Here is a 10,910-nt window from a genome sequence, read left to right on the forward strand (position 1 = left end):
GGAAGGGTTTAACACAAATTATGAATTGATCCCTTTCATTTTTCTCATTATTGCTGTCCTATCTAATAAAGAGGGAATATGCTAATTGACCATCACTCTGTCACAAAGATGGCTGCAACCACAGCTGAGGCCAAGTTCCATAAGGATCCTTAATGAACAATCAGCAGGGACCCGAGGCCACGTACTCCCCCACTGCTGTGGGGCTTGACAGGGGACCTCAGGGTGTGCTTCTCGTCCTGATGCTAGACTAGGGGAACTCAGGCTGCGCCCCCGCCCCAGTGCCAGGTCATGGGACCTCAGATTGCACCCCCTGCCTGGCAGAGATTGACAGGGGACCTCACGTAATGTTCCCCACCCAGCAGGTCTTGACAAGGGACCTCAAGGTGCACCCCCAGTGCTGGGTCGGGGAAACTCAGGCCGTGCCCCCAACCCGTGGGGCTTGATGCGGGACCTGAAGCTGTGCTGCCTGCCAGTGGGGCTTGACAGAGGACCTGAGGCTACGCTCCCCTCTTGGTACCGGGCCGGGGTACCTGAGGCCATGCCCCCCACCCTGGTGGGGCTTGCCGGGGGACCTCAAGCCATGCCCCCCACCCAGAAGGCCTTGACAGGGGATCTCAGGCTATGTCTCCCACCTGGCGGGGCTTGAAGGAGGACCTCAAGGTCCAGCTCACGCTCTGATCGGGGCGGGGGACCTCTGGCCACACTCCCTATCCTGGTGCGAGGCCGGGGGACCTGAGGATACACCCCCTGCCCAGCAGGGCATGACAAGGGTGGGACTGGCAGGGTCTGCATCTAGCCCAAAGGAGGGGAGGGACGGCCAGATGTGGGTCTCATGCAATTTTGAGGCGCACATGGATGGGCAGGGATTTGATTCTGGTACCCATGGTATGCCCCAGACTCTGATAGGAGGAAGGTTTTCATATACATTTCACTAATTTTCTTTCATTTCTCACACTTCTATTATAGAGAAAGGGCAAATAGCAATATTAAATTATTTCCTCTAATTAATCCCCTTTTAATGTGCACACATTTTGTGTACCAGCTCATTGATATATGATATATTTCCTAGTGGCAGAGCAGACTGAGTTAAGTGTGATTAAAGCAGATACTTCCCCCCCCCCCCTGGTCTGCCAGACACACTTATTTTCATCCTAAAAGACAATTCAAATGTTACCTCCTCAGTGAAGTTTTCTGGGATTTTTTCCATGCACCCTCCACCTGTGCTTCCAGAACAATAGGCACAGAGATCTGCACTTGCTGCATTGTTCTGGTTGCTTGCCTGCTTGTGGTTCTGTGCTCCTGGAAAACACCTCTGCACCCAGCAATCTCTGTGAAATGCTTGTGCAATGAGCAGGGAGAAAAGTTATGACCTGATAAATAGTGAAGATCCAAGACTTTCAAAACCACATAATTGTTTTTCTGATTGCAAAGACACTTAACTTTCCGAATGAATAGTACCTGAAAGTGACATCTTAATAACTATCCATCAAACAGATTTTCCCATATATCATTCCAATTTTTCACTATTGATTTAATGTATCATCTATTATAAGACATTCTTTATTTGTTCTACTGCTTTATGGCATACCATGTATTTTTTCACAGTATTATCTCCTTCATGAAATGCTTTTTAAAAAGTATCTTTTTCATTTCTTTGCCAACTAAATTTGATATCCTAGAATGACTTGATTTCTCTTTCTCTTTATTTTATTGATTTCAGTGAGAGAAAGAGAGAAGTAGAGAGAGACAGAAACATCAATGATGAGAGAGAATCTTTCATCAGCTGCCTCCTGCACATCCCACAGTAGGGATCAAGCCCTCACCCAGGCATGTACCCTGATCAGGAATCAAACATGACATTCTAGTTCATGGGTAGAGCAACACCAGCCTGATGAACTTGACTTCTCTCTGAGAAAGAGTCCCACTTGCCCACAGGCTGTGCCCAGTGCTTTATCCAGAACACAATAATCATTCCTTGTTATTCATTTATATAAATGGACTATATATTTAGCATCCAGAAAAAATCAAACAAAACTGTTTGGAAAAAAAGCATATGTACAGAAACCTAATTCTCTTAAAAATATGATCACACAGACACACACACACACACACACACACACACACACACACAAACACACATGCTTCCTGACTTACAATAGGATTACAAACAAAGTTGAAAAAGTTATATTAAAAATACATTGAATACCATAAGCCATAGCATCAGTCGTTTACCCTTGTGATCACATGCATAACCACAGAGGATCGTACCACAGACTGCCAGCCCAGGAAAAGGTCAAAATTCAAAATTTGGAGTATGGTTTCCATGAAATTGCTTTCACACCATAGTAAAGTTTAAAAATTATTTCTTAAAATTTTAAGTCATGCCCTAGCTTGTTTGGCTCCGTGAATAGTGTCAGCCTGTGGACTTAAGGGTCTTGGGTTCAATTCCAGTCAAGGGTACATGCCCGGGTCATGGGTTCAAATTCCAGTATCCTCAGTAGGGGGCATGCAGGAGGCAGCCAATAAATGATTCTCTCTCATCATTGATGTTTCTCTTTTTCCCTCTGTTCCTCTCTGAAATCAATTATATATATATATATAACACATACATATATATGTTTAAAAATTGTAAGTCATGAACTGTCTGTATATATACACATACATATACATGAAAATAAAGGGTTAAAATTGTTTTCTCCTTATTTGCTTTGGTTACTTGAGAAATGTAGGAATAGAAAGCTGGGGACAGAGGAGAAACCAAGACAGCGGCATGGTAACCGCCTAACTGCAGCCTCACACAACAATTTCAAAAAATACAACTAAAATATATAGTGGACATTATCCAGAAGTGCAGGAAAGTTGACTGACTGGAAATTATACAATGAGAAGGAAAGAGAAAACCAGAAGGAAAATCAGAGGAGCTGTAAAAGCCTAAGGTACGGAGACACGTTGGGTGCACAGAGAGGAAGGAGCCAGAGAAGAGGGGCAGCTGAGTGCCTGGCTGGCGTTCCCTAGAGCAAAGGAGATAAAAGCTCCGGTCTGTGCTGAACCCCAGTTCCAACAGCACTGAACCGCAGTTCTGAGTGAGACCCTGGGGATCCAGACACATACAGAGGGAATCTGGGCTGTAAGGCGGAAGCTCAGGGGAGTGGCGAAAGGCAGAGCCCTGGAGTCACGCACATTGCGCACAGAGGACTGACTGTTGACTCTGCTGCTAGATTGCCCTAACGGGAAGGAGACAAAAGCTCTGGACTGTGTTAAGCCCCAGTTCTGACAGCACTGAACCCCAGTTCTTGACGAGATCCTCAGGCCCTAGTCTCATACAGAGGGAATCTGAGCTGTAAGGAGGAACCTCAGGGGAGCATTGAAAGGCAGAGCCCTTGAGTCGTGCACATTTCGCTCAGAGGACAGACTGTTGATTGAGCCGCTGGATTGCTCTAGCGGGAAGGAGACATAAGCTCCAGACTGCTCTTAACCTCACTTCCAACTGCACAGAACCCCGGTTGTGGGCTCGGGGGAGAGACTAAACTGTCTGGTAGCAGGCGAAACTCTAAGGCACCTTTCTCTCAGAGGTGCTTGCAGCTAGTACCAAAGGACACTGAAGAACACTGAGACTCAGGAACCTCATAGGGCGGGGCTAACCTGTAGTCAATGCTGTAGGCTCCACCCTGAAACTCCGCCCCATCCAAGCTGAGCACAGACGCTCTTGCAGTTTTCCAAGTCTAGTCTAATAAGGCTGTCTCCTGGCATAGATACAGCTGGTCCTCCCACCCTTCCAATTCAGGGAAGCAGCGAAAATGCTGAGACAAGGAAACAGGTCACAAACGAAAGAAATGGAGGACAAAAAGCAACTGGATACAGAGTTCAAAACCATGCTTATAAGGTTTTTCAAGAATCTCATAGAAAAGGCCAATAAAATAAAGAAGACCTATGAAGATATGAAAAGGGCTCAACTAGAAATAATAAAAGATCAACTAGAAATAATAAAGGATCAAGAAGAAATAAAGAATACATTCTCTGAAATAAAAAAATATTATACAGAGTCCTAAAAACAGAATGGAAGATTGCAAGAATCAAGTCAAAGACTTGGAACACAAAGAGCCAGAACACTCCTCCGCAGAAGCAAGAAGACAAGAGAATTCAGAAAGTTGAAGATAGTGTAAGAAACCTCTGGGACAACTTCAAGTGAACCAACATCAGAATTATGGGGGTCCCAGAAGATGACAGAGAGCAAGATACTGAAAACATATTGAAAGAAATAGTGACAGGAAACTTCCCCCACCTGGTGAAAGAAATAGACTTACAAGTCCAGGAAGCACACAGAACCCAAAACAAAAGGAATCCAAAAAGGACCACACCAAGACACATCATAATTAAAATTCCAAGAGCAAAAGACAAAGAGAGAATATTAAAAGCAGCAAGAGAAAAGCAGGTGGTTACCTATAAAAGAGCACCCATGCGATTTCTAGCTGATTTCTCAACAGAAACTATGCAGGCCAGACGGGAATGGCAAGAAATATTCAAGGTGATGAATAACAAGTACCTACAGCCAAAAATACTCTACCCAGCAAAGCTATCACTCAGAATCAAAGGCCAGATAAAGAGCTTCACAAATAAAAGAAAAGTTAAAGGAGTTGATCACTGCCAAACCAGATATGAATTGCTGAAGGGGGTTCTATAGGAAGAGGAAGAAAATAAAGATAAAAATTATGAACAACATATATGTAACTATCAAAAAGTGAATCTAAAAACCAAGGGAATTAAAAAACCTGATGAACAATATAATTCTCGGGGAAAAGAGGAGAGGGGAGTGAGGGAAGAGACTGAACATAAACTGTGCACCTATGGATGAGGACAATGGGGGGTGGGGAAAGGGCAGAGGGTGGGGTGGGAACCTGGTGGAGGAAGCAATGGAGGGAGGAGGGAAAGAGGAACATTTGTAATAATATGAACAATAAAGATTTATTTTTAAAAAAAATTAAAAAACACACCACGAAATATCACCAAGAAAACATGGCAGAATAAGGAACTCTAAGAATCAGTTCTTCCACTGAAGCAATCATTACATGACAAAAACTGTCAGAATAAACTTTTCTGGAATCAAATCAAACCTTTAGAGATGAAAAGAATAAAGAGACTGGTAATCTTTAGGTAAGAAAGTGCTGTGGCATTTTTGTTTACTTGATTGCCATCCCCCACTCCGCAGGTCAGTGGCGGCTGTGAGATCAGTGGTCTTGGTGTCCCTTGCCAGGATTTGAAAGAGCAAAGAGACCTAGCTATCAAATGACTGTGGATGTACAGTTTGGTCTGCCTTGTAATCCCTGAGGGGTTGGTTCAGGAACGTTCTCTTGTTTTGCTGCCCTTGAAACTCTCAGGGCTAGAGCAACTTCCTACACAGTGTCTGTTGAAAGAATTTAAAGATGTATATTATCCAACTGGGGAAGGAATGATGGACAGGGTAAACTGCAGACAGACCAAAAACCTGGGGAGGAGAAGGCTGAGGATGACAATACATGGCTGTGAAAGTCTCCCTCATATACCAGGGAATCGGAGTGCAATGCCTACTCCAGGCCTGAATGCACTCACAGAAAAAACCTCAGCCGCACCCCCTGGCTGGCCTTAGGCTCTGCACAACCAGGTGAAGGCTAATACAGAGTTGGGGTCAGTCTAGCTAAACACTAAAGAGGTATCTCAACTCAGAGACAATCTACAAAGACTGAGGACATGTTTTCTTTTTTGTATTGCTCTTCTTTTTGGCTCAAGGTGTTTAAGAAAATCTCTCTCAGATCGCTGACTGCTGAGATGATGGAACAGAGACTTCAGTGAACATGCGTGACAAAGAATACAGTATTTGCAAAAACAAGTTGAAAGAGTCCCTCTGCTGACCACAGAATGCCTGATCGAGAAGGGGGGGAGGGTATGCTTAGTGTGGGAAGGGCATGAGGAAAGGCTTGGGGTTTACAAAGGTGTAGGGTAGTCTGGCTACAGTGGCCAGGGCATGGTGTCTAGGGGAGACAGGTCATGGTGATTAGGGGAGACTGGTCATGGTGTCTAGGGGAGACAGATCACGGTGACTAGAGGATAGTAGTCATGGTGACTAGGGAGACAGGTTATGATATCTGGAGAATGGCCAGGTCATGGTGTCTAAGGGTAACCAGGAACCATTCTGACACCAATTTCGAATTGTGTACATGTGCATTTGTGTGAGTGTGTGTATGTGTGTGAGTGTGTGTGTGTGTGTGTGTGTGTGTGAATGTGTGTGTGTACCACAAGAACTAGCTCAGCGTTTTTCAACTGCTGTTTCGCGGCACACTAGTGTGCCGCGAGATGTTGCCTGGTGTGCCGTAGGTGCAGACAAGACAAGAATTTTATAATTTTTCACTATTTTGTTTACTTAATATTTCATAATAAAGTAATTATAAAATACTTTCTTTGTGTTTATTTGATTCCGATTCAAGAGAATTACTTTATATATAGTCAATATAGGCACAGAGTTAAATTTTTTAACATTTTCTAATGGTGGTGTGCCTCGTGATTTTTTTCATGAAACAAGTGTGCCTTTGCCCAAAAAAGGTTGAAAAACACTGAACTAGCTCAATGCTGACACTGTCTGTCTGGAGATGGGGTCAGATCCCACAGGTTGAGGGTTGATGCCTATAAGTCTCCTCGCCTGCACTCAGGCACCATCAGCCAGTCCAGTGGCAGTCCAGGCTGTCCTCTGTGCTTCTGAGCAGCCGGCCACAGATGGAAGCTTCCAGCGCCCCCTCGGAAGTTACATTAACTCGCTGGAGCAGCTCACACACCAGAGAGATGTGTTACTGGCTCTGGCTGATTGTGAAAGGACGCAGCTCAGGAGCAGCTGATATCGGAGGCACAGGACACGCTGTGGGCAGAGGCTTGGAGCTCCGTGCCCTCACCAGACTTGCCAGTCTCCCGGGGTCTCCGCCTGCTCGCCGCCCGGAAGTCCCCCGGCCCGGTAGCTTGGGTTCCTGTGGAAGCTCTGGTTAAATCAGAGCTCTGCAGGCAAGGCTGAAAACCATTGAAAGACCCTGGGAGGTGAACTGAGCAGAAGCAAGCAGCGAGCAGCAGCCGAAGAGCGAGGGCAGAGGTGCAGGGACGAGGGGGAGGTCATGCTGTGGGAAGATCAGGACTGAAGCAGACCTCCTGCCCTGGCGGTGGCGAGAGCGGCAGCAGTTTCCAGGCAGAAGTGAGGGCACCTTCTGCCCTGATGCTGAGGATTGGGTGTGCAGGGAGGAAGCAGGGACAGGGAGACAGCTTTGGAGACTGTCTGGACGAGAAAGAGAGCAGGAGAGGAGGAAGTGTGGTGGAAGGAACCTTTGGCTGCTTGCAGATGGAAGGACTGACAGGTGACCACAGCGATGGGAAGAAGCCGGCAGAAGGAAGAAGCAGAAACACAGGGGTGATGTGCTTGGGGTCCAGAGGGAGTGGCAGGTCAGCTTTGCAGAGGGATGACCCTGTGGCAGCAAGGGCTACGTAATCTGAGGGTCTCAGTACAAGGCCTTTTTGTTCAAAGGGTACTAAGGTACTAAGGGTACTAAGAACCCAAGATGGTGGCTCCTGCTGCCGTATCAGTCGTGGGCAGCAGGTCAGACTCGCTGACTTGGCTGAACTGTGGCCTCTGGCCACGCAGCAGACACCCCGCAGCAGGATGGCACCAGCCATCACGCAGCTCGGGAGGTGAGCACTGGCGTCGACCCTCCCCCTGCCTGAGCCCGGCCGCCCTCCCCAGCACAAGGCAGTGTGGCTGCTGGGCAGGAGTGGGCAGGGGGAGGTTGACGGGTGTCCAGGATGCCAACGGATGGAAGAGCAGGTGGCCAAGAGCCTGTCCAGGGAAGCAGGCAAGTGGTGGAGGTGGGGCCACGTGGGATCCTAGCTGCATGCTCCCTGTCCAGTCGGGCTTTCCTTACAGACACAGATGCACAAGTAAAATAATTGAGCATTTCAAGTCAGGGGCCTGAAGCTTCAGCATCCATGAGCCGCTGTGCTGAGGCTGCCCATGGGGCCGGGAGCCCCGCTCTAAGGGACGGTGGAGGCTGAGGAGGGAGGGCTGGCGGACAGAATCCTCTGGAACTGGTGACTGGGGGCCAACAGTGAGGGAGCGGGAGAGGGTGCAGAGACAGGGCTTGAGGAAAAGCAGGCTGGGGTTTCTAGAACAGGAAGTCAGGTGCACGGAAGGATGTCTCTCGTTGCTGCTGAAACAGATCGCTGCAAATCCGGTGGCTTGAAACATGAAAGTGTATTATCTTACAATTCGAGGGGAAAGAGGTCGGAACGTGGGCTCACTGAGCCCAAAGTCAAGGTGCCCCAGGACTGCATTCCTTCTGGAGACTCGAAGGCAGAACCTGGCCCGGACTTTTCCAGCTTCTGTGGCTCCTGCTTGTTTCCCATCTTCCCTGACAGCAGCATAGATTTTCAGTCTCTGTCTCTCTCCCAAACTCTCTGACCTCCCTCTTTCACTCAGAAGCACCCTCCTGATTCCGTGGGGCCCGTCCAGATAACCCTCCAGGTCAGCCGATTGGCAGTCTTGATTCCACATGTTCACAGCTTTGGGCATTAGGACTGGCCTATCTTTGGAGGCTGTTATGCCACCGGCCGCCATCTTTAAGGTTGCTTTATGGCTGCAGAAGCACCATCTCAGTGGTTTCAAGCAAACAAAATAGAGGAGCAGGCTCACGGTCCCTTTAAAAACCCCAAGGTTGGTTTGGTCCCTTGGTGCAGTGATTGGGGGTGCAGGCCCTTCTCCTCTCCCCTGTGCCAGGCTCGGAGCGCTGTCTCTCATCTCCAGCTCTTCCCCTTGTGGTTACAAGATGGCTGCCAAGGCACCAGGCATCAAGCCCACAGCAGAAGGAAGTTTGCTAAGGGGCCTTCTAAGGCTGCTCTCTTTGGTTAAAAAAGAGAACTGTCAGCTTGTCCTGGGGCCCCATGGTGGAGAGGCAGGACAGACAGACCAGATATGCTGACCAACTCAAGCGGAATTCACAAGCTGCAAATCAGGAAACGCCAGTTCCTGGAGGGGGTGGAGTGTCAGTGAGAGCCGGTGGCCAGCCTCCGAGATCAGTCTACTACTGGGGTCTAAGATCAGTCTGTGGCCAGGGCTCAGGAAGGGAGATGGGGCCCTCACCCGTCCCACCACAGTTAGCCTCCAGCTTTGGGACCCTCTCTCCCCACTGGCAGCCCATTGTGCTTGGGAGGCAGAAGGATGGCCCTTCCAAGATATCCTCATCCTCACCCCTGCATCTGTGCCTGTGACTGTGGGCTCACAGAACAGAGGCTTTTGTGGACATGACTAAGGTGATGGCCTCGAGACAGGAGAGTTCCCTAGGCCTTCTGAATGCACGAGGTGTCCTCAGGTGAGTCCTTAAAATCACAGGCTCTTCTGAGCTGTGGGCAGGAGATGGAGGGTGTGGGAGAGATGCTCCCAGCGGCCTTTGAAGATGGAGGAAAGGCAGGAACTAAAGAACTCGGGGGGCCGCTAGAAGCTGAAAGAGGACAGGAACTGATTGTGCCCTGGAGCCTCCGGGAGGAATGCAGCCCTGCCCACACATGGACTTTACATCCAGGACATGCCTCTGACCGAAGAATCATGAGAAAATGAATGTGTCATCACAGCCCCGACTTTGTGATTTCCCTGAAATATTTAGCCAACATTTAAGGAAGAAAGAATACCAAACCTACATAATCTGTCCCAGTTGGAGAGAACACTGCCCAACTCCTTTGTTATATAAGGTCAGGATTACTCTTATACCAAAATTAGTCAAAGACATTACATAGAAATAAATGTAACTACAGACCAATATCCCTCATCAGCATAATCCGTCATCAGCATAGACACAAGAATCCTCAGATGTTAGCATATTGAATCTAGAACTATATAGATGGGATCTAGACAACACATTATGATCCAGAGAAGTTTGCCTAAGAAAACCAGAGATGTTACACAGAAAAAAAAACCAAAAACTATAGACCAGTATCCCTCCTAGAGTGAGCCACCAAAATCCTTAATCCAACTTTGGTGAATTGAGTTCCTCAAAATATGGCGAGGCTGACATATCATGGTCAAGTATAATTCATTCCAGGAATGCAAAATTGGTTTAACATGTGAAAATTAATCCACACAATTCATCATATTGACAAACTATAAAAGAATAGCTATTTTCTTAGGCTTACAGGCAGACTTTTTTTTTTTTTTTTTTTTTTTACAGAACTCAACACCCATTTCAATCCAACAGAAATTCTCAGCAAATTAATCAAGACAGTGTGCTATAATTATTTCTGTTGAATTAAAATGGGTGTTCATTTGTGTAAAAGTTTTTTTCTGCAGCCAAGCATAAGACAATAGCTGTTCTTTTATAGTCTGTGAATATGATGGATTACATGGATTGATTTTCACATGTTAAACCAACTTTGCATTCCATGATTGACCTATACTTCTTTGGAAAAATCAGAGCCTGGACCCAACTTCACATCGTATCCACGGCCTGGGTCAGCTCAGGTTGTAGACAGCTGGGAAGAACATCACTCACAAACTGCAAATCAAGACATTGCTGGACCCTATCAAAGAACTGAGGTCACAGGGCAGAGAGCTCACCCAACATCTGGAGAGGAACCAGACCAAGCACTTGGTTACCTGGTATAGATGCTGTAGGAGCCAGCCAGGAACAGGTGGGTCCCAGAGACAGGCGGGTGTCTGGTCAGGGTAGGGGGAAGCCCAAGGCTCCCATAGGCCACAGGAGGGGCCATCTGGATGGCAGTGGGTGACACAAAAGGATCAGGACTCTGGGTGTTGGGGGAGATGGGCTGGAAGCTCAAGTAACCAGCAAGCCCAAGAGACTGAGGAGCTGAAAGGATGAACAGGCAGGGATAGTGGTCAGCCCTGGTTGTGGAGGTCG

The sequence above is a fragment of the Pipistrellus hanaki genome, assembly GCF_964339955.1.
Source record: "Pipistrellus hanaki genome assembly, chromosome: 4".
In the NCBI taxonomy this organism is placed as follows: Eukaryota; Metazoa; Chordata; class Mammalia; order Chiroptera; family Vespertilionidae; genus Pipistrellus; species Pipistrellus hanaki.